Below are 26,346 nucleotides of genomic sequence, written 5' to 3' on the forward strand. Positions count from 1 at the left end.
AGTGAACAAATAAATAAAATCTTAAATAAATGAATAAAGAAGAAAAACCTGAACACAATTTTTATTCTATACAAAGAAACAGCTAGCATTTCTTCTGTAAATGTTTGGAAAAGATTGGTTAGTAAAGCCATCTGAACTTGATGTAATTTTTGTGGAAAAATTTATATCTATTTCTCCTGTCGCATTTATTGTAACATGTTTTCTGAAGCAATCTGTCTATATGAAACAAATTTTTTAAAAAATTAGCTGCATAAGTTATCGTAAATACTCTATATTTCTGTAGAATCTGAAGTAGTGTTCCTTTTTTATTCACAATATCTGTAATCTTAGTTTTCTCTATTACTTTGTCAGTCTTGCTAGGATTTTCCATATACTTTATTTTTCAAAAAGATCTTGTGAGTTTCTCTATTATATGTCTGACTACTATGTTACTGGTTTTTGCTTTCATTTTTATTATTTCTATTCAGTATTTTTCTTTATTGTTGATATGTTTATACATTTATATATTTATTGGATATGGCCTTACACTGGAATTCACATCATTGATTCCGTTTTTACTAGAATAAATCTACTTATTAAAAAAGTTTTAGTGGGGACACCTGGGCGGCTCAATTGGCTGAGCAACTGATTCTTGACTTTAGCTTAGGTTGTGATCTCAGTATCACGGAATTGATTGCATCAGCTTCTGTGGTAGGCAGGGAGCCTTCTTGAGATTCTCTCTCTCTGTGTGAGAGATCTGCTATCACACGCACACAAACGCCAAAAAACAAAAAAGAAACAAAACCTAAGAATAAATTTAACCAAGGAAGTAAAAAATCTGTACTTTGAATACTAAAACACTGATAAAAGAAGTTTAAGATGACACAAACAAGTAGAAATATATTCCATGCTCATGGATAGGAAGAATTAATATTGTCAGAATGTCCATAGCACCCAAAACAGTCTAAGGATTCAATGAAATGCCTATCAAAATAAAAACTGCATTTCTCATAAAACTAGAACAAAAAATACCAAAATTTCTAAGGAATCACAAAAGACCATGAATAGCCAAAGCAATACTGAAAAAGAAAAACAAAGCTGGAGATATCACAATTTCAGATTTCAAGACATACTACAAAGCTGTAGTAAGCAAAACAGTATGGTACTGGTAAAAAAGAAAGGAAAGAAAAGGAATGGAAAGGAGAGGAGAGGAAGGCAAGGCAAAGCAAGGCAAGAAAAGGAAGGAAAAGAAAAGAAAGAAAGAAATGTAAAGAAGAAGGAACCTATAAGAATAGAACAAAATAAAGAACCCAGAAATAAACCCATGTGTATATGGTTAATTAGTCTGTAACACAGGAAACAAAAATATACAATAGGGGGAAGGTCACTTCAACAAATGGTGCTGGGAAAACCAGACAGTTACACGTAAAAGAATGAAACCAGACCACCTTCTAACACCACACATAAAAATCAACTCAGAATGGATTAAAACCTCAATTTGAGACCTGCAGCCATACAAATCTTGAGGAAAACCATGGCTTTTTGTTTTACTTAAGAGAACACTTCTATTTAGTAAACACACTGACATAATAGGCTTTGGTCTGTCATGTTGCAATTTATTTTCTAACAGTTCTGTCTGATTTTATATTTAACCCCATTTTTTTCCTTGGATAATTCAGTTTTTTCCATATTAGGCTCTTATTTCTCCTTACATTATGTATTATTATTTAGTCATACCTTATGTTACTCAACTGTTCTTGCCTATAAGATTTATAGATGTTACAGTCTTTTATCATTCTTTTATCAGTGATACTACCAATGATTTATTGCAACCTACTTAAAATTAGTACTTGTCACTTACCCTAAAGGCAAGAAACTTTCAGTAGTTTAACATTAAATATTCCCTTTATTCCATTTTTGCCATTGTGTTAGCATATGTTATTTTACATATGTTATAAATCCCACAATATTTAGTATTAATCTAAAACTGATTTCTACTTACCCATACATTTACTGCTTATGGTACTTTTACTGCTTCCCTTCATCAGGAGATTAGTTTTCTCATAAGAAAAGTCTCTAGCTTTGAATTCTAAATTTTTGTGGGAAGGTTAAAAACATCTTTATTTCACCTTCATTTTTAAAGGTATTTTTCACTGATTATGGGCTCAGATAGTTCTATTTTACTCTGCTCCTGTATGGAAACTTCCCTCAAAGAAAGAATTATATGAGGATGGATCACAATTTATGATCTTTCCTTCTTTTCAAGCCATTCACTACCCTGGTTGATTGTCGGCTACAATTGTTCTAACTATTGTATCAAGATTTAATTGGAGGAAGAGCATGTCTGATACCTACTATTCCATCACAGTCATATTCAGGGGCCTTCAAATTTTCTTCATAGACTAATTCACCTGTGGTATTTTACCCATTATTTAAAATGTTTAAAAGCCTATGAAAATAGAACATTTTTAATTACCAATGTAAAATTATTCAGTAATCTGACAGAAACTGATAGAATAGAAATTTCTTAATAAATTAAACAATATTAAGACTAATATTCTTAGACACCCACATTTTTCCACAGCTTAACTAATTTTGAATGCTCCCCAGCAGTGTTTAATTAACTAATGAAGAATGACTTAAAATGACAAATAAAAAGATCACCCAAATTGTAGATATAAGAAAACAAATCTATTTTTATAAATAAATTGGTATAGTAATTACTCTATTAATCATACTCATGGTTTGATTTTTTTTCTAGAGTTAGTTGAGATTGTTAAATGAGGATGTCTTCTTGAATACACAGTTCTATTATAATAATTAAAAAGTGCTAAATTATATATGAAATAAATCATCATATATTATGATTTTTGAATGTTACATAATTTCAAATTCCAGTATTTCATTTGTTGAATGTTCAGATATGTGTAGTCTTTTGTCTCATCTCCCTTCTGTAGATACAGAAGTTAGGACTGGCATAGTGGCTCCCATTCTTCAGATTTCAAAGATTCTTGTGTTTCATAAGGTTATTGATGTCCTTGAGGTTTCGAAATTTTGTCTCATTAGGCATCTGGACTTTCTTATTTCTTATTGTAGGTATGTATGTACTGCCACATTTCTACCACCACTGCTAATATCCAACATGACAGCTATTTTATGTTATATTCTCTTTAACTTTTCCAACATACTAATTTTGTCATCTCTATATTTTATCTGTCAATTTTCAGAATGTAGGAAGCTGTAATATTTCCTTATACAAAATTCTTTTCTTCCTTTTGATCATTTAACAAATACGAATGCATAAAGTGTAAAATCTGATGTTTCAATTTATAGGAGTCTTTATCTTGGTGAAAATTATATATTTATGTTTTAATTACATATAAAAGACTTCCACATTCTCCAGTCAATAAGTATGACAATCTTGATAAATAAAACATTAATATATATTCAGACTCTTTACTCAATTCTTCACGCTGAAGGATCCAGTGTTGGTTATAATCCAAAGAAATGGTCTATCTCACGTCATATGTGTCTTTGAAATGCCGAGAATAATTTAGGGGGATCAAATGTATGCTTGTAAATTATGCTTAAAATGCACAATATTGTTTTTCTGATAATAGTTAAGCACATATTTAATGACTTTTTGGGGCAGTAAGTTTAGAAGAATAATTCATAAAACAGGGTGAGACTATAATCTTTATCACAGATCTTGATCTATTTTTCAAAATTATTATGATTCAAAATTATTCAAAATTATTATGCTTACATAAAAACTGTACTCATGAAAATATATGTATATATATGAAAATGATAAATTTTCTATTTATATACACACACAGACACACATGCATCTGCATGCTGTGGGATTGGTTAAACATTCCAAACATGGTCAAGAAAACATTTTCTTTTTATAAATACATGTGACTGATGTCATGTATTGACATGATTCTTTCAATCAGCAATAATTGCAGCAAAAAATAATATTGTCTGGGGCCTTTATTTGAAAAGATATCATTGTAACTAAGAACAAGTAATCTTAGTACTACCTTTGTCATAAGCACTGAAAAACTTTTCCTTAAATGGAGAATTTCTAATATTCTCCTTTCTTTTTTTTTTTTTTACTCTATAGGAACTATATGTCATCATGCATTTTTTGAAAAGATTTTATTTGCCTATTTGATAGAGAGAGTGATCACAAGTAGGCAGAGAGGCAGGCAAAGAGAGAGGGGGAAGCAGGCTCCCTGCTGAGCAGAGACCCCCCAATGCAGGACTCCCTACCAGGACCCTGAGACCCTGACGTGAGCCAAAGGCAGAAGCTGAACCCACTGAGCCACCCAGGCACCCTCATCATACATTTTTTATACTGTGCCAGGGATACAGTGAAAAAAGAATGTAGTGAAACATGAATGCACAGTTTTGTAAAAGACATTTTTCAGAATTTTAAAGGGAGAACAAACTACATTTCTACAGATCTAAGGATATAATCACTTCAATCCTTGACAACTGATTGAATGCTTAATATTACAGAAATTTGACCATAAAAATGTAAATTTCAGTTTTTAGCTGAAATTAAGTTGTGCAATCTTATCATTAGAAAAATATAAGGGCCTCTATTAAGGAGTCAATCCCATTTTCAATTGCACCCAAAACCATAAGATACCTAGGAATAAACCTAACCAAAGAGGCACAGAATCTATACTCAGAAAACTATAAAGTACTCATGAAAGAAATTGAGGAAGACACAAAGAAAAGGAAAAATGTTCCATGCTCCTGGATTGGAAGAATAAATATTGTGAAAATGTGTATGTTACCTAAAGCAATCTACACATTTAATGCAATTCCTATCAAAGTACCATCCATCTTTTTCAAAGAAATGGAACAAATAATCCTGAAATTTATATGGAACCAGAAAAGACCTCAAATAGTCAAAGGAATATTGAAAAAGAAAGCCAAAGTTGGTGGCATCACAATTCCGGACTTCAAGCTCTATTACAAATCTGTCATCATCAAGACAGCATGGTACTGGCACAAAAACAGACACATAGATCAATGGAACAGAATAGAAAGCCCAGAAATAGACCCTCAACGCTATGGTCAACTAATCTTCGACAAAGCAGAAAAGAATGTCCAATAGAAAAAAAGACAGCCTCTTCAATAAATGGTGTTGGGAAAATTGGACACCCACATGCAGAAAAATGAAATTGGACCATTTCCTTACACCACACATGAAAATAGACTCAAAATGGATGAAGGACCTCAATGTGAGAAAGGAATCCATCCAAATCCTTGAGGAGAGCACAGGCAGCAACCTCTTCGACCTCTGCCGCAGCAACATCTTCCTAGGAACATTGCCAAAGGCAAGGGAAGCAAGGGCAAAAATGAACTATTGGGATTTTATCAAGATCAAAAGCTTTTGCACAGCAAAGGAAACAGTTAAAAAAAAAACAAAAGACAACAGACAGAATGGGAGAAGATATTTGCAAACGACCTATCAGATAAAGGACTAGTGTCCAAAATCTATAAAGACCTTAGCAAACTCAACACCCAAAGAACAAATAATCCAATCAAGAAATGGGCAGAGAACATGAACAGACATTTCTGCAAAGAAGACATCCAGATGGCCAACAGACACATGAAAAAGTGCTCCATATCACTCAGCATCAGGGAAATACAAATCAAAACCACAATGAGATATCACCTCACACCAGTCAGAATGGCTAAAATTAACAAGTCAGGAAATGACAGATGCTGGTGAGGATGCGAAGAAAGGGGAACCCTCCTACACTGAAATGCAAGCTGGTGCAACCACTCTGGAAAACAGCATGGAGGTTCCTCAAAATGTTGCACTACTGGGTATTTACCCTAAAGATACAAACGTAGTGATCCAAAGGGGCATGTGCACCCAAATGTTTATATTAGCAATGTCCACAATAGCCAAACTATGGAAAGAACCTAGATGTCCATCAACAGATGAATGGATCAAGAAGATGTGGTATATATAAACAATGGAATACTATGCAGCCTCAAAAGAAATGAAATCTTGCCATTTGCGACAAGGTGGATGGAACTGGAGTGTATCATGCTTAGCGATATAAGTCAAGAGGAGAAAAACAACTGTCATATGATCTCCCTGATATGAGCAAGTGGTGATGCAACATGGGGGCTTAAGTGGGTAGGAGAAGAATAAATGAAACAAGATGGGATTGGGGGGGAGACAAACCATAAGTGACTCTTAATCTCACAAAACAAACTGAGGGTTGCTGGGGGGAGGGGGTTTGGGAGAAGGGGGGTGGGGTTATGGACACTGGGGAGGGTATGTGCTTCGGTGAGTGCTGTGAAGTGTGTAAACCTGGCGATTCACAGACCTGTGCCCCTGGGGATAAAAATATATTATATGTTTATAAAAAATTAAAAATTAAAAATTAAAGAAAAGAAAAAGAAAAATATGAGGGCCCCAATAAGAATCAGCCTTTTCTATCAATAATCTCAAAATATTACTTATTTATATTTTAAAGGCTCCAACAATAATTAGTAAATCAAACACATTTATTAAATTAACAATCAGTCTTTATTAATTTTTGTATACATAGATTCACATAATGTCTCTCACTTGAATGAATGGAAGAAATAATGACACCAAAATAAACAAATAATTTTTGAATTAATTTACTTCTGCAACATTGTTCATGTTGATCATTTCTTGCTTCATATTTCTATTACCTTTGATTAAAATTAGTGTTACACAGTATCACCAAAGAATAGTATGGCTTATTTAAAACAGGTAAATTAGCAGCAAAACATACTTTGGTAATGTGTTAGTAGTAGAGTAGCAGAAGTAACAGCTACAGCAGCAGTAGTAAAACTATCAAAAGAAGTAACATATTTTAGAACATGTATATGACAAGAATGCTTTGTATACATTCTATCATTTAATACTCACTTTAAGTCTGAACATTACTCATATTAATATTTTTCTCACAGATAAGGAAAATTGGGGTCTGAAAAAGTTATATAATAACCTAAATGTCCTAAAAATAGTATATAATAAAGTCAGTGTCTGAGCCCAGTTGCACTAGGATTATACTCCTAATCATTAGTATATAATAGTGCAGGTCTGTGGGGATAGATGAATGGATAGATAGACAGATAGATAACACCTTTTTCAAATACCTAGCAACAAAGCAGGAAAGGACTTTCTTCAGTTCAGCATTTGATGAATCATTTTCACACGTATTAATCTTCAATGAATCAAGAAACACATCTAGGAAACAAATGAACAAAAAAATTACAGCAGCAGAAACTCAGTGAATGACTGGGTGCCTGAATGTCTCAGTCACCTAAGCATCTGCTTTCAGCTCAGGACATGATACCAGGGTCCTGAGAATCAGCCCCATGTTTCTCAAGCTCCCTGCTCTGCAGGGAGTCTGCTTCTCCCTCTCCTTCTGCCTGCTACTCTGCCTGCTTGTGCTCTCTGTCAAAATAATAAAATCCTTAAAAAATTTTAAAAAAATTAAAAAAAGAAGAGAATGAAGCAATTATGGTGAAATGTGTCAAATGAATCATGGTGAATGAAACACGTAAGGGCTTACAGAATTTAGATTTACAAAAATCTCTGGGTATATAATTAAAGATTACCATAGATAGCCACATGTGAAAACCTGAGATGCAATGAAGCAATTGGTCATAATGTTGTAGCATGCTGATTGAGCAAGCAGGGATTCAAACTAGTCAAGACAGTAGAATATTCTAGGACATAAGATTTCATCTATAAAGGCAACAGGGCCACTGACAATAGTATCAGATATGATACTGCTCTTTAAATACTATCACGACCATACTGTATCACTATACACTCAATTTGACCAGGCTAACTATGAATGCAAAACATCATTATCTATGTAGGTTTCATTTAATAATGATTAGTATTCAACGAACAATTCTATTGGGTAGATTATCAATCCCTGAAGACAACTTTTTTATTTGCTCATCATGGAGAGATGAGAGTGTTCTTAACATAGTTGGAATTTCCTGTGTTTTTGTATGTGAAGAACTTAGGTGTGCTATGTGTGCTGATAAAATCCCATTCTGTCTCAGTGTTTAGATCCTTGCCAGTGGTTGGAATCTCTGAGACATTAGCTAGGAGTATGTCTGAAGAATAGAGATGACAATGTGTGTACAGAGGAGGAGATGGGAATAAAGAGGAAGGGAGAGAAGGATGGAGAGTGTGAAGATGAGTGCAGAGTATATAACGTAAAAAGGAATAAAAAGATCCAGACTATGTAGGGACTTTTGGGTCATATTAAGCATCCTGAATTTTAAATCTGAAAACAATTAAATGTCATGAATGATGGTTCCATTATTTAATTTAGAGGTTAAATTGTATTCCTTATGATTTCACCAGTCACTTTTTTAATGTTCTTTGTTCCTCTCATCTCTCTATTTGTGTTCTCCCATGCCTGCTTCATCTCCTAATTTGAAAGCCACTTAATTTTCTTCTCCAGTTTTAACTCCCTTCTTTGCTTGTCATGTCATCAGTGTCACTATATATTGTCTATCTTGTCAATTCTTAGAAACAGTAATAAGTTGTCTGAGAAATACTTGAGTATTTTTTAGATCTTTTAATTTACTTTATATTTTAGTATTATATTTACTGTTTTTTTTAAAAGATTTTTATTTATTTATTTGACAGACAGAGATCAGAAGTAGGCAGAGAGAGAGGAGGAAGCAGGCTTCCTGCTGAACAGAGAGCCTGATGCAGGACTCGATCCCAGGACCCTGGGATCATGACCTGAGCTGAAGGCAGAGGCTTTAACCCACTGAGCCACACAGGCGTCCCTATATTTACTGTTTTAAAAATTTGCTTTTCAGGAACCTAAATCTTATCTTGTTCTCTTTGGTATATATATCTTTGAGTAATTTTGAACAAGTTTATGTCATTAAATTTGTTTTTCTTTAACTGTATCAATTTCCACTTTATTATCTGTCTATTGAATGGGATGTGTAAGATAGGAGACAGAATTGTATGTAATAGATGATATTATTTAATTATGTTCAAACCCTGCAAAATAAATACTTAAGCCTGATATTTATGAACAATTAATCTAGCTTCCAGATTGAACTCATTTTTATTTTTAATAAATTTCTTTTTTGTGGTATCCTTACTAAGTATATTCAATGAAAAACTCATTATTTGAGCCCTTCCTCTGGCTCTCTGCACAGTGGGGATCCTGCTTCTCCCGCTCTCTCTGACTGCCTCTCTACCTACTTGTGATCTCTCTCCCTGTTGAATAAATAAATAAAATCTTTTAAAAAAAGAGAAAAACAGCAGATTTTTAGAGTTCTCCACTGCTTATTTTTTTGGTAACCAAAAGTTATATGTACATCAGATATATCAAATGTAGTCTGTTTATGCTCAATATGTACAAATATAATTCTTCAGCTGCTGGATAGGAAACAAATATATACTTGTGTAATGTTGTCTTCTGGTACCAAAAGTGATGGCTTGTATTAATAAAATGGTTTAATAGATATAAAAACATACAATTGGTCATTTATAAATATCAGAAATATTTACTAAGCTGAGAATATAAGTCTCCTGCTAATGAGTTAACACATCATCTAAAAATAGTATTTTCATTTCCTGTCTGACTTAACTTATAACTATATACTCAGTTACTCCACAGTTCCATAGTCTGGTTGGTTACTGACATTTGGAGAACCAAGTAACACTTCACTTCAGTGTTGCAGGGAAGGAGGTAAACCTTCTCATATCATTCTGAAGGTCACATGGTCTTTAAAACCAAAGTCTACTAATATTTTGTTTTTGTTTGCTATGTTGTAGGATCCAGGAAAGATTTGAAAATTGCTAGGATAATTAAATTATGATAAAGCCATTCATATTTTTATAAAAACTGAGTAAGTCTGTGGTTGAGCCTAAAGACATCAACATGAAGAAAATACTTAACAATCAGCCTGGATTTGAATTGTTAATTTAACAACAATAAATATTATGTACAAGAATTTCAATCATTTAAGTTTTCAGTAGTATATGAACAGATTGGTTTTATGAAGCCAGGAATTAAGACAATGTTGTTTATAATCTAGTTAGTAATGTAGAACACAAAAGAAGCAAGGGAGAGGGAAATGGGGAATTGCTTGATAGGTATAAAGATTGTATGGAGCCAAGATGCCCTTCAACAGATGAATGGATAAAGAAGATGTAGTTTATATACATAATGGAATATTACTCAGCCATTAGAAAGGACGAATACCCAACTTTTGCATCAACATGGATGGGACAGGAAGAGATTATGTTGAGCGAAATAAGTCAAGCAGAGAAAGTCAACTATCATATGGTTTCACTTACTTGTGGAACAAAAGGAATAACATGAAGGACATTAAAAGAAAGAAAGGAAAAGTAAAGGGGGGGTTGGAGGGGGAGAAAAACCATGATAAACTGTGGACTCAGAAACAAACTGAGGGTTTTAGAGGGGAGGGGGTGGGGGATGGGTGGTGGTGAATATTAAGGAGGGCACAGATTGCATGGAGCAATGGGTGTTATACGTAAACAATGAATCTTAAAACACTACATCAAAAACTAACAATATATTGTATGGTGACTAACATAACACACTAAAAATTAAAATAAAAAAGAAAGGATAAATACCTACCATTTGCATCGACATCAGTGAACTGGAAGATATTATGCTAAGTGAAATAAGTTAATCAGAGAAAGACAATTATCATATGGTTTCACTGATATGTGGAGTATAAGGAGGAGAAATCAGAGAGAGAGACAAACCATGAAAGACTCTTAACTCAGAAACAAACTGAGGGTTGCAGAAGAGGAGGTGGGAAGGAATGAGATAACTGGGTCATGGGCATTAAGGAGGGCACGTGATGTGGTGAACACTGGGTATTATACACAACTGATGAATCATTGAACACTACATCTAAAACTACTGATGTACTATATGTTGGATAATTGAATTTAAATTAAAAAAATAAAATAAAAGATGATGAAAGAAAAAAATTGTATCAAAGATGACCAAATTCTAGAGATCTGTTATACCAAATAGTGCCTGTAGGTTTAAAAAAAAAAATTATTGTGCATCTAAAAATCTGTTAGGAGAGTAGATGTCATGTTAAGTATTCAAATAATTAAATAACTAAATAAGAAAACTGAGAACATCATGAAGCTATGGTAATGGCAATATTCAAAGGTAAATAAAGTTATTTTCAGAAAAATTTCCTCAGATGTTGAGAAAAAAAAAAAATTTTCCTTCTGTTGTAAATCAGAAAACCACCTTAATCATTATTTAGTGTCAGTCAATATTTCCTCCATTTCAGTGACTGGACAGGAATGACCATGCAATCTGAAAGTAAGTGAGGCTTAAGAAAGAGCCAGTATTATTAGCCTATGCCTTTGAAAATGTCAGAAGCCTGTTTTAAGTCTCAGAAAACATATCCTTTATCTTTGTTATTTATCTAAAATTTTTTCATATATCACATTGAAAGAAAATAAAAACTATTTCTTATTTAGCATTATTTTTACTTTGATTGAATTACTAATACTGCAATATTTTGGCAAAGCTCTATTTTTTAACCTTTTAAAAATTATTTTATTAGGTTTGAACAAGAGTTGTCAAAATACAGCCTACTACCTTCTTCTGCTACTTCAATATCTCTTATCAAAATTAAACCTTTGAAAACTACATTATCACTAAATATACTTTAACATCAAGCTAGAATTCTATCATCAAAACTCTATCATGTTCAAATGTGCAAATACTTTGTTATCTTAGAAATTGACTTGCTAAAAAGAGTATGATCTGCCACTAAGTTGAATTTTCCTCATAAATGCAATGATAAAAAATGTAATAGTTTTGTACAAAGATGATGACTTGGAATTTAGAAATACAAAATTTAAATTGCATTTATAAATTTAGAATTAGAAATTCTTTATTTGGAAATTCAGAATTGGAACTTAAAAATACAAAATATAAATTGAGGGCATATTTAATTTTATCAAATATATTTTTTTTCTGATTGTATACCACCAAGCCGATACTGCAGGAAATATTAAGGGGGGTTCTATAAAAGAGGAAAAAGCCCAAGAATAGCATTGAACAGAAATATAGAAATAATCTACAGAAAGAACAACTTCAAAGGTAACATGATGTCAATAAAAACGTATCTATCAATAATCACTCTCAATGTGAATGGCCTAAATGTGCCCATAAAACAGCACAGGGTTGCAGACTGGATAAAACGATAGGACCCATCCATATGTTGTCTACTAGAGACCCATTTTGAACCTAAAGATACACCCAGACTGAATAAAAGTGAAGGGATGGAGAAGCATCTTTCATGCCAATGGGCCTCAAAAGAAGGCTGGGGTAGCAATTCTCATATCAGACAAATTAGATTTTAAACTAAAGACTGTAGTCAGAGATACAGAAAAACACTACATCATTCTTAAAGGGACTATCCACCAAGATGATCTAACAATTGCAAATATCTATGCCCCCAATATGGGAGCAGCCAATTACATAAGAAAACTGTTAATCAAGATAAAGAGTCATATTGATATGAATACACTAATCGTTGGAGATCTTAACATGCCTCTCTCAGAAACAGACAGATCATCGAAGCAGAAAATCAATAAAGAAACAAGAGCAAGAAATGACACATTGGACCAGATGGACCTCATAGATATATACAGAACATTCCACCCTAAAACAACAGAATACTCATTCTTCTCAAGTGCACATGGAACCTTCTCAAAAATAGACCACATACTGGGTCACAAATAGGACTCAACCGATACCAAAAGAGTGAGATTATTCTTTGCACATTCTCAGATCACAGTGCTTTGAAACTGGAGCTCAATCACAAGGAAAAGTTCAGAAGGAACTCAAACACCTGGAAGCTAAAGACCACCTTGCTTAAGAATGCTTGCATCAACTGAAACAATTCGTGGAAACCAATGAGAATGAAGACACTTCAGTCCAAAATTTATGGGATACAGCAAAGGCGGTCCTAAGGGGGAAATACATAGCCATCCAAGCATCCCTCAAAAAAATTGAAAAATCCAGAACACACCAGCTGTGTCTACACTTTAAAGAACCGAAGAATCAACAACAAATCAAACCAACTCCACACATAAGAAGGGAAATAATCAAGATTAGAGCTGAGATCAATGAGGTAGAAACCAGAGATACAGTAGAATGTATCAATGAAGCTAGAAGCTGGTTTTTTGAAAGAATCAATAAGGTCGATAAACCATTGGCCACACTAATCCAAAAGAAAAGAGAGAAAGCTCAAATTCATAAAATTATGAATGAAAAGGAAGAGATCACAATGAACACCAAGGAAGTAGAAACAATCATCAGAAGTTATTACAACAGTAATATGCCAATAAGCTAAGCAACCTAGATGAAATGGATGCATTCCTGGAAAACTATACACCCCCAAAACTGAACCAGGAAGAACCTGACAACCTGAATAGGCCAATATCTAGTAACGTGATTGAAGCAGTGATCAAAAACCTCCCAAAAAACAAGAGCCCAGGACCTACCTGATGGATTCCCTGGGGAATTCTACCAAACTTTCAAAGAAGAAATAACACCTATTCTCCTGAAGCTGTTTGAAAAAATTGAAGCAGAAGGAAAACTTCCAGACTCTTTCTATGAAGCCAGCATTACCTTGATTCCCAAACCAGGCAAAGACCCTACCAAAAAGGAGAATTTTAGACCAATATCACTCATGAATATGGATGCTAAGATTACCAAATGCTTCAAAATACATCTGAAAAATACAGGCTTGGAGAAATGGTATGAAACTAATGTTATAATGGCGCAAAAAGTAAATATAACAGAGCTTATAACATGTACATTTGCATGCCTATTTATTTTAGAATTAACATATGCTATTTTGTTAGATGCTTGTTTAGATTAAAGACTATTTTTTTTTTAAAAAGACTTTATTTATTCATTTGACAGACAGAGATTACAAGGAAGAAGAGAGGCAGGTGGGGGTGGGGAGGCAGAGAGGATCTCCGCTGAGCAGAGAGCCCGATGCAGGGCTTGATCCCAGGACCCTGAGCTCATGACCTAAGCAGAAGACAGAGGCTTAACCCACTGAGCCATGCAGGTGCCCCGATAAAAGACTACTCTTACAAATATTGTTTTTATAAACAAGTTTTATGCCCAATGTGGGGCTTGAATTCATGATTCTGAGATCAAGAACTGCATGTTCTACTGACTGACCCAGCCAGTCAGTCAGTAAAAATTTAATTTAAAAAAATTAATTTTAAAAAATTTTATTTAAAAAGTAATGGTAATTTATTAGTAGAGTAGTATGTTCATAGTAATTGATTACTTCTATTTGGACATAAAGAAAAATTATTAACCCAAATAACTACTATTTATGAGATAAATTCAAAACAACTTCATCTTTTTTGGCTAAAGTAAATATTTAATTAATATAAGCATAGTACTTCTAGAGTGAATCATTGGAAAACTGTAAGCACTTTTTGTTAGTGAGTCTTTACATAGGAAATATCTTATTGAGACAGCTTAAAATTCGTTTTAGGGGAAAAAATAACCTTGCAAACATATGTAATTTACAGAGGTCATGGTATTTGAGTAAATTATATACATAGGATTTCAAGTGTGAATCATTAGAAAACTGTAAACACTTTTTGTTACTGAGTCCTTAAATAGTAAATCTTATTGGGACAGCGTGAAGTAAGATTCATTTTGGGAAGAAAGAAAACAAATTTCAAACATGTATTATTTACAGAGATCACGGTATTTTAGTAAATATTAGTTCAATACAAATTTATTTATAAACCACTCTAATCACAAGGGAAAATGGGAGTGATGCAACCAGTGAAAAGATGCAACCCAGTAAAAAATGAATAATGGGAGGACGGAAATGGAAAAAACTCCATCAAACTGTGGGATAAACATTAATTTTGAAATTGTTAGCATAGGATGTAAACCTCCTCCATGACAGGGGAGTGGAAGTTAAAAGGGCCTTAGAAGGAGTATAGAGGAGACTCCATTTAAAGAGTTGGACTGTGTGATCAAAATCGCAGGAAAGAAGTAATCATATTCTGTTGACTAAAGCACAACTTATATTGTCTAAATGTTCATTGTCTAGCGGACTAGATTATTGTTATCTATTCTATGTCCTGTTACCAGGTTATTGTTAATTGTTATCAATTACAAAATCTAGGCAGGTGGTATACCCAATATGTACAATAAAAAAACCAATCTAGCAGAAGCAGATTCACCTACTAAAGACACATTTATGGAGGACCTGCTATGCCCCATTGATTGCATTCAGCTTTGAGAATACATTTGTCAACATGAAAGGCAGTGTCCCTACTATCAAAGAGTTAGTATGTTAAGGTTGTTTGTCCCAATTTTTTTTGAAAAAGCAAAACAACAACAACAACAACAACAAACACCCAGAAACAGTAGCCATGACAAATCAGGCTGCCCTGCAGGAATCAGGCAATAGACTTCTAGAACAGTAAGTAAAATATGGTGTCTAAGATCATTTTCTAATCTTTACTTCTTGGAGAACACATTGTTATGTCTTAAGGAATTCTAAGAGAAAAATGAAAGATTGTTTGGGATGCAATTCTTAGCTGAAGTAAATAATAAACTCACTCATGTTGTAGTAGGATGAACATGGATAGTGAAACCACCTTGATCCAAACCGGATTCTGACTCTACCACTCACAGACACTGAAACCTTTCATAAACTACCTAGATAGAGTTTCAGATTAAGACTAATAACTGATATACTATAATTCAGCACTTTAAACATAGAAGTATTATAAAATTTCATGTAAATATTACACAGACTCTTAGTACTTGATATGAAAAAAAAAAATAGGTGAACCTACCTGTTTGAAGTTAAAATAAGGGTCTAATTTCTTGAATGGTAGACCTTGATTTTGGCTATTCTGAGTTGGCTCATGAAACACTTCCCAAAAATACTACTGAAAATCTAAGGAGCAGAGTTGAAAAAATTCCTCAGCCTAGTTCATCTTCATTTAGTATGGAATACAGTCCAGAGACTTTATTTCCATTCTCTTCCACAGTTAGTTGTGGCCTACTTGTAACTAAAATATATTCCTCTAAATGCCAGTTTACCAAATGCTCCACCATTGTCTGGAAAAAATGGTAATGTATTATTCAAAAGGAAAATAAAAAAATATATATAATCCATTCTGTTAGAACGCCCTGCTGATATGAACACCATTTTGTTAGATGTAGAAAATATCTCTCTTCTACTCCAATTTTATAGGATTTTGAGAAAGGGGAAATCAGAAGACAAACATACAATTTGGAAAGGACATATGTAATAATACTTCTCCGTGATTGTCAAGATAGAGACAAATTTTATTATTTATACCTTGCTTTTCTCTCTCTCTTTTCCTAGATCAATTTGCATTTAAAAGTATTCATGTTATGAGTAAAGATCAAAATCATATCAGTTTCTAAGGCTGTAAATTAATTAATCAATTAAACCAACAATTGAATATGCAGTGAAACCCTATGTTTATCAAAAATAAGCAATCTAATGTTCATATATGAAGATCTATAATCACTATAATGATGTTATTAACCAATGCTAATAGGGTTTATTTGTAAACTCTTGTAGTTCTTAAGAAATTTAAAAACTTTTATAAGTAGTTGCAATGAAATACTGTACAGTTGTCACTTTCCATGTAGTCTACTTATACTTCTCCCATTTATCATTATTAAATTTCAAATAGAAATGCGATAGGGGGAGAGAAGTCATGAGAGACTGTGGACTCTGAAAAACAAACTGAGGGTTTTGGAGGGGAGGGGGCTGGGGGTTGGGTGACCCTGGTGGTGGGTATTATGGAGCATGGGTGTGGTGCATAAACAATGAATTTTGAAACACTGAAAAGAAAAATAAAATAAAACTAATTTTAAAAAATGTGATAGCACCTTGTTTAGCCCAGTGATTATTTTTGCCCAATATAATGTATTTGTCAATAGATTATAATAAATAAGCTATAACTTGGCTGTCAGTAAGTTGTACTAAATTGTCAAATTTAATATACTTGCATTAAGTTCTGTTTTTTTTTTTTAAGATTTATTTGACAGAGAGAGATCACAAGTACAGAGAGAGATCACAAGTAGACGGAGAGGCAGGCAGAGAGGGAAGCAGGCTCCCTGCTGAGCAGAGAGCCTGATGCGGGACTCAATCCCAGTACCCTGAGATCATGACCTGAGCCAAAGGCAGCGGCTTAACCCACTGAGCCACCCAGGCGCCCTGTTTGTTTGCTTTTTTGTTTTTTTTTTTTTTGTACTTGTGAAAAAAAGCTTTATTCAATGGTCAAATCTATTGATATTTGGGCGATGCTGAAGCATTTGAGAGGCAGATATAATAAGAGAAATAAAAAGTGAAAGAAAAGAGAAAAAGATGGAGATAATTAAAAGAAGGTAAAAGAGAAAAAAACAAAGGGGAGGGAGACACTTTAAAAATCAATTATGAAATATGAGGATGTTTTTATTTCTAATAAAGGACAAAACATAAATGTATGAATAGTGTTATATTTATACATTAATCCAGCCATGATTTATTGTATATTTACTATGTTCCGGGCATTCTGAAGGTTGACAGGAATATAGACAATGCCAACTAGAAGTGGATAGTCTATTGGGGACACTGACAAGTCAAGGGACATCATATTACTGCATTATGAATGTTTAAAAGATAATCCCAGCTTCTATTAGAATCCCAGGCAAAGAACATCATTATAGTTCTGTACATCAGAAGTTCTGTATGGGTCATCAAAAAGTCCACAGAACTGTGTTCCTCCCTGGGGGCTCCTAGAACAAAGTCCATCTCCATGCTGAATTGTGTTATCATCAGAATTCAGCTCCTTACAGCTGTTGGACTAAGGCCCTTGTTTTCTTGCTGACTGTAAACTAAGAACCATTCCCAACTTCTAGATGTTGCCACATTGCTTGGCTCCTAGTCCCCTTCTTTTCTCTCATAACTAGCAATAGCAGGTCTAGTCCTCACTCTGCATCTTCTGACTCACTCTTCCACTTTTCTCCTCCATGTTTAGGGACTCATATTTAGATTGGGCCTACCCAGGTACTGCAGGAAAATCTCCTTACCTCAATGTCCTCGGTCTTAGTCACCTCTTTACGTCCTTTTGCCACGTTAGATAACAGCTCGGAAGATCAGGGTTTGGACATCTTCAGCATTATTCCATCTACCAGGGAAACAGTAGGTAAGCTTCTTAACAAAAACATATATCTAAGCCAAATTTTAAAGAATAAAAAAGATTTCCCCAGAGGAAGAAAAATTTGTTTAGCAAGAAGATTTCAGAGAGCGGTTTTATGAGTCAGGAAAAAAAAAAAAAGAGAGAGAGAGAGAGAAATGGCAGTTTTGAAAAAATGTCTTCAGTTTAAGAAGTTCAGATGTCATGAAAGGCTGAAGGGGATTATCAGGAGAATAAAGTGTTGTCCTACGCAGTGACTGGTTGTTTCAGCTTTATTCTAAATGTAGTAGAAAACCGTAAGAGCTTTTTAAGAAATAAAACAATATCCTGTGTTTATTTTATAGAAATTACTGACAGCAGCCTGAAAAGGAATTGCAGGAAAAGGTCAAAACTGGATGAATAGAGGAAAAATAGGAAGATAATTCAATAAATGAGAGGAGAAACGGTATCAGCTTTATCAAAGGCAGTAACAGTGATGACCTTGAAGAGAGGATGGATTCTAACAATATCCAGGAAGTATAAGTAAGAGAACTCGACAATAAATTGGATGTGGGGGATAAAGTTAATGGGGGAGAAAGAAAGATCTCAAGAATTTTAGCTCAGTCTAAAATTTTCAGACTCAAGAAGCTCAGTCTGGGAGATGAAAGGGTCAACTCATGTTCCTTTAAATGTATGCCTGAGGAATTGCGGTAAGTAAGCCTGGAAAGGCTGATTTAGTCTGTGATATACTGGGTTTGGCTGCCCTACATTGAAACTTCAGTGAGAATGAAGAGATTGAAAACAATTATATCTTTATAAGATGTTGCTCAGTCTTTATTAAATCTATACCGTTGCTTTTCCTCATTAACATCGTATCATTGGCCTATAATTCTAAATGGACATAAATTTAAATTGTTAATTGACACAGAAATTCAGTGCATTAAAAGTATAACAACCTTGAAGTTTAAAAGGGAAAGAGGATATATATCAAGGCATGATAATGTCTTTGGTGTCTATAAAGCCTTACGCTGTAAGAAAGGTATATGTTTAATGGAAGGATTAGTTGAAAATCAGTTACAAAAAGATGTGTCTTCCAGCTTTATAACTTCTGAAAGTATTTTAATAGAATAAATACAATTTAGTCCATGAAAATTTTTCACAAACATCTTTACAAAATAATTCAGATGTTATTTTCACTTCTGTTACTAATCTCTAATTAAAGTTACTAGGGTTCCTTGGAGGACCATTAATTTCATGGGTTTGGGTAGGAGAAACAAATAGGCTTGGCATGAACTCTCGTCACTATCTACATTTAAAATACATTCAAGGGGGGCACCTGGGTGGCTCAGTGGGTTAAGGCCTCTGCCTTCGGCTCAGGTCGTGATCCCAGCGTCCTAGGATGGAGCCCTGCATCAGGCTCTCTGCTCAGTGGGGAGCCTGCTTCCTTCTCTCTCTGCTTGCCTCTCTGCCTACCTATGATCTCTGTCAAATAAATAAATAAAATCTTTAAAAAAAAATACATTCAAGGGATGCCTGCATGGCTCAGTGGGTTAAGCCTCAGCCTTTGGCTCAGGTCATGGTCTCAGGGTCCTGGGATTGAGCCCCTCATTGGGCTCTCTGCTTGGCTGGGAGCCTGCTTCCCCGACTCTCTCTGCCTGCCTCTCTGCCTAGTTGTGATATCTCTTTCTGTCAAATAAATAACATCTTTAAAAAAATAAAATAGAAAAAATAAAATACATTCAAGATGTGCTGAAGCCATATTAAAGGGTCTCTCAATGACCGCACTATAATAATTAGATAATTAAATATTAAAAATTATTATGGTAATTTGGATCATTTGAATTTATAAAAATATATGAGTTCAAAAGAGAAAATTAAGTACATACACAAGGGTAAAAGGATGACAAAATAGAAAAGCTATAATTTTAAGTTACTTTCGTATAGAGGGCATTTTATCCTAATAATTATGTACTTGATCATGAATCATATAAGCAAGTATATATATGTGTGTGTATGTGTGTATGTGTGTATATATATATGTGTATACGTGCTTGTGTGTGTGTAACCATATAAGCAAGAATGTGTGTGTGTGTGTATATATATATATATGTTATATATTTATATACACACAAGCTTTTTAAAACAGTTAAAGTACAAACACTAAAATGTTCAGACAAAAATATGCTTGAATACTGAAAAATTGAAGCAAAAACAGGAATTAAAAGTGAGTCCAAATATTGATGATCACTAGTGATCATACCAAAAGACCAGTTATTAACAAGATCAGTCACTATTTCAAAAACATAACTTAGTCAAATGTTTCAAAGAATAAGGTCATATAGACATGATCCTCTGGTCAAAAAAATAGAAAAAATTACTAAATTACTTTATAAATTTTGAAGAAATACTGTTAAGCTATATACAAGCTTCCAATTGTAAAAGAAAGACATAATATCCCATGATATAAAAAGTGAAGCTTCATTACATTAGAAAACAAAAGAGAGAGAGAAAGACTGGTAGGCAGACATACTCAGGATAATAAGGAATGTTTTCATTTCAAACAATGTCCTTGGACCAAAAACTCATATCTTAGGTACCCAGCAAGAGTCAAGTCTCCAGCAATCATAAATTTATAACTTTGGTATGGTCTTCTTTTTATTATGCATTGAAAGAGAACTAGAGTAAATTTAACAATAATACACAGTACAGTAATTGAAACCCTAGGAATATGAGGAAATGGCCAATTGAGTGAAACGGTAAAAATAAGATGCAAATAAGTTTATGTTACAAACACCTTTAACTTTGAACTGTCTCCTTAATTCCATGAGGCTGTGCTCTGCTTAGAATCTGTTTCCCAATATTGAAGTTTGGGAAGGACCTCTAAGTCCTGCCTATGTTCTAATGTCCAAAAAGTGATGGTTGGGTAAGTCACATCTCAGTTACTCTATCAAATCTAATGACAGATTTTTCTCCAATATAATTTTGCAAAATTATTTAGCAGCTTCAGTGTGGAGGCTGTGCCCTCTGAAAGCAGGCTTTGCACTTCTCCAACTGGTTTATGCTATAATCTAGTTTTGTTTCAGAACGTTTTGTAATAGAAGGGGTCTTGTAAAAATGGGTCTTTGAAAAAAAAAAATGGGTCTTTGAGTACAGTTTCATCCATGCATGAGACAAGGGCATGCATTTCAGGTTTTTATACAACAGAAAGCTTTTCCTTTGTTCCTTTAATTCCCCTTTCTCCACTTCTGCATACTTGGAGACAATTCGTCACGGGTGCCCTCCCTTTCCACTTATCCATTCAGCAGAGGCACTAACTGACTTATTTCTAAACTACCTTTTCAAGGTTGTGTGTATAGCAAACTGCCTTGGAAGATATTTTCCTCCAGAGCAGATAACAGGTATGCTTACTGTCCACCATAAAAGATTTGAATTTCCAAAGAAAAATGCTCCTCTCCTGTAATTCAATCCATTGTGTGTGCAAAACTCTCTTGGCTCTTTTTACATCAAACTTTAGAAATATGGGCTTATAAAACATGTGCAGGAAGACCTTGACACTCTGACTAAAGCTACTGTAATGGCTAATTAGTTTGTCTTTGTTCTAGGAGAGTCATATCTTCTGACAGCATCCAAGAAATAGTAAGAGACTAATGTTTAAACTTGCATATCTGGTAACATTTCAGACCTTTCCCAGTTCTTGACAGTTTGTGCAATAAGGATGGGACACTGACAGAGATATGGCTTTTAGGAAGAGGAAGGATGAGTCTTGGTGGCCTGGTTAACAGAACATGAGAGAATGAGGAAGCAGAATCAAAGGCAGCTGCTTCACTGGTACCATGGTTGTTGCTAACCATTCTCTGGGCAAGTGGACTTAGTCATCACTATGACAATCAGCCTTCAGTCCTCCTACGTAGGCAGGAATTTCTGAACCCTTTTAGGTAAAGGTTACAGGGACACCCATCTATACTAAGCATGAAAAGGTGAAATTTGTAACTGTTGTGTACAAAACCAGGTGAATCACTGAAACTTCAAATAGTTGGCTTGTGAAGAAAATTTATGTATAATGCTTATGAAGGGATATTTGTATCACCTAAACAACTTCACAGCCCACCCTCCCCTGTAGCATGTCAAGCCAACCTTAGTCCATTTGGAGACAGAAATCATCTCAGAGATTTTGTAGTGGGTCCTGACTGATGTAAAGCTGCTCTTTGGCCCTACTGGGGAGATTTCTCTGAGAAAGAAAAATTCCCTTAGGGAAGAACAGATGACCCATTGACAAATGTTCTTGGTAAGGGCCTATTCTCTGATGTGACCAATGGCAATCAAGCCATTAATCAAGTCTGCACCTCACAGACTGTCACTGTCAGTGCCAGACTGTCACTGGCTGGACCTATCATCGATATGGTGTGAAAACATATTCACTGTAATGGAATGGGTATAAATAAAGGACTCTATTGTCCTCATGTGGAGTACATACATCCATGCCAAATCAATGGCTCTTACAAGAATTTGACCCATTCTTATCCAGTGAGAGAGGCAAAATCATATGAGGCAATTGCCCAAGACTGCCGCCAGGAAATTAACTAAATCAAACTTTTGTCCCAGTCTCAGGGTGAAGTTTTGCTACTGGAATGAAACTCAATTATTTTGTGCTAATGGAGGGAGAATAACAACCTCAGTCTGAGGGAAAGTAAGAAACTTTATAGATAAAGATCTATATGATCTTAATAGGTAGATAGGGTGTTTATTCTATCGCAATATGTCTCCAGTATCACAAAATCTCTGTATTCCAAAGTGTCCCCTGAAAGCCTTCCCCACAAAGAGAAATGTGTGTTGGGGCTCTCACAAACTGATGGTAGCTCCTTAAATTTAAATCACCAACAGAGCTGCCATTCTCTTCCAGGTGGCTCCAATCATAACTTAATAATCACCATTTCTGTTATCATTATCAAATCTTTACCAGAAAAAGCTAAGTATGTTCCCATCTCTTGCACCTTTCAGAAAAAATACTTGTATACACCTCCATATGTCTGCCCTACTCTCATTCACTTTCCATAGTTCAGTTACCCCTGACCAACACAGATCCTATTTGGGAAGCTCCCAACAATTGTGAACAATAATTTTTTTTTTTTCCTTTTTATCCAGGGGATACAAGATGGTGGTACAGTTAACTTCGACCCTTGACTGATGTAGGCTACAAGTAAGACACCAACGGTTGCATATATTTTAGATGGAAAATCCAGAAACCCAGGAGTCATCAACATCTCCCTCCTCAGAATCCAAGTTCTAACAATTTAACTTTCTGACTTTAGTTCAGTCCCTCGTGTTTCCAAGTTTGATTTAGTGCGGTCACTACCTATCTGTCTTTCTGGCTTACAGTCTTGTTGCCTGAAGTCTAGACTCTGCTAAAATAAATAAATAAATAAATAATCTTCCTAATATGAATAATCACATGATGTTCTACTTAATATTCATTAAGAGAGCAAACATCATTGAGAATAAAGGGCAAAATCCCTAGCATGGCCTGCAACATCCTTCATGACCTGGCACTGATCTTCTCATCCAGAATTGCTCCTCCTATTCCCAATACCTTCTCCCTATACTCAAGTACCAGTGTACCTGCACTTTGCACACATTTTTGCAGTTCCCTTATATATCATGCTTCCTCTTCTTTTTGCTTTCTTTCTGGTTGTCCTTTCTAGTCTTTTTTTCTGCTTTGGACTTTGTTCAGATCCTTGTATTCCCAATGTCTCATTTCATTTTTTACTTAAATTCTTCTCAGAAATTTGATCAGTTGCTCACTGATATGTTTACACAGCACCCATACAGGACTTTAATATACTTGCTATCACTCTATTTGGCATTACTCTACTTATGTGTCATATTTCCAAATACACATAAGCTCCTTCAATCTGAAGCTACCTCTACACCACTCTACAAATTCCAAACTCAATGTAAATACTCAATAAATGTTCTGTGAGATAACTGACAAATGATGGTATTCCACACTATTATTTCAATTATTAAAGTTTGTATGACGACACGGTCAATGGAAGAGAAATTGCAATCGAAATAGTTTTAAAGGGACACCTGGGTGGCCCAGTGGGTTAAGCCCCTGCCTTCAGCTCAGGTCATGATCTCAGGGTCCTGGGATCAAGGCCCGCATCGGGCTCTCTGCTCAGCAGGGAGCCTGCTTCCCTCTCTCTCTCTGCCTGCCTCTCTGCCTATTTGTGATCTCTCTCTGTCAAATAAATAAATAAAATCTTTTAAAAAATAAAATAGTTTTAAAATAGTCATTTTGGATGAAGGTAATTCAGTCTTTATCCTGCTGTATAACACATTAATTTAACATTTTTGCACAAAAAGTTACTTGTAAGAATATAGCCGTAGCTTCTCATGAACATATGAATAATGAATTCTTCTCTCACACACAATTAACAATTAGGTTTCCAGATTAGTTATTTGTCACATTGAAAAGAGCACAGATCTCAGATTAAGGGATGCTAAGCATATAAATGTTGGACAGATCTTCAGAAACTATTAGAGATTCAGTGGGTTGTCCTGGAAACATAAGGGCAATATAAAGTGAAAAGAGGAAGGAAACAAATGAGAGATATAAACACAGATGATTGGAAACTCTACTTTTCTATGTCACCTAGCTCTGCTCTGTGTTCTGGTACTTCATGGAAGCACCACAATGAAAACAATGGAGATACTTAGGTTGTTTTCATATTTTGGCTATTGTGAATAAAGCTACAATAAACACAGGAGTGCAGATATCTCTTTGAGGTCCTGATTTCTTTGGATATATACCTAGAAGTGGTATTATTGGATTGGATGAATGAATGGATAAGAAGATGTGGTTTGTGTATGTGTGTGTATGTATGTGTATATGTGTATGTGTGTATATATATATTTGTATATATAAGATCCAATTATATTACAATATAATATGAATTATAATAACAATACATGTATTTATATACGATATACAATAACAGATGAGAATCATGAGATAGAAATCTTGCCATTTGCAACAACATAGACATTATGCTAAATGATATAAGTCAGAAAATGAAGACATATACAGTATTCTATCACTTATATGTAGAATCTAAAATAGCTGAACTTAAACAAGCATAGAATAGAATGGGGGTTAATAGGGGCTGGGGTGGAAAGATGGAAGAAATGGGGAGATGTTGGTTAAGGACTACAAACTTCCACTTGTAAGATAAAAAGTTCTGGGGATCCAGTGTACAGCAAGGTGGCTGTAGTTAAAACACTGCATTATACACATGGAAGTTGCTAAGGGAGTAAATCTTAAATGCTCTCACTATAAAAAAAGAAATGGCAATTATGTAATATGTTGGTGGTTTTCATTAATGCTACAATGGTAATCATTTCATAATATACATGTATCAAAGGAACACATTGCATACCTTAATCTTACACCACATTGTATGTCAATTATATCTCAATAAAGCTGGAAAACATGTAAAAACAAACAAAACCCCCAGAAAACCAAACCAAAACAAAACGTAATAGAGAATGGAAATACTGGAGTATTTTCTCTTCCTAACTGGGGAAGAAAATCGGTCTAATGAGGTGAATGGGTTGGAATTTGGGTAAGAGTTTGTAGGAAGACTGTAGAAATGGGAAAATTTTAAAAGGATGTCAAACTATATCATATACAGGTAAGAATAAAAATGTTTTCTTAGAATTTGAATTTATATATAACATGATTTTAATCATTTAAATTAATGAATTCACATGCCATCACAATACCACAGAGGAGGCGTGCCTGGGTGGTTCAGTCAGTAAGCATCTGACCCTTGATTTCAGCTCGGATCTCAATCTCAGAGTTTTAAGATCGAGCCCTGTGCTGGTCTCCACACTGGGTATGGAACCTGAGTGAGACATTCCCACCCAAAATAAAATAAAATAAGATACCACACATTAGTAATATTAATGGGATAGTTCTAGAAAAAAAATACATCTCTAGGTGCAACTAGTAAAATTTCCTCTGTAAATGCAAAAGAAAATAGAAAGTATTTCCTTGTTTGTCCATTTCACTGACCATTGTGATTCATTCCTTTGTTATGCTC

The 26,346-nt window shown here is 34.4% G+C and overlaps 1 long non-coding RNA gene across 1 annotated transcript in view; it reads right to left on the bottom strand.

Annotated features, from left to right (window-relative positions):
- Nucleotides 1-6,804: 6,804 nt before the first annotated feature.
- The window catches only part of LOC309849062, a 115,764-nt gene continuing 96,222 nt past the window's right edge, over nucleotides 6,805-26,346 (bottom strand). The window contains exons 2-3 of the long non-coding RNA XR_014303462.1: nucleotides 18,159-18,256; nucleotides 6,805-7,240 (exon numbers count right to left, since the gene is read on the bottom strand). This is a non-coding gene — a long non-coding RNA (uncharacterized lncRNA). The remainder of the gene's footprint in view (nucleotides 7,241-18,158; nucleotides 18,257-26,346) is intronic.

Source organism: Mustela nivalis (genome assembly GCF_964662115.1).
Source record: "Mustela nivalis genome assembly, chromosome: 15".
Classification (NCBI taxonomy): domain Eukaryota; kingdom Metazoa; phylum Chordata; class Mammalia; order Carnivora; family Mustelidae; genus Mustela; species Mustela nivalis.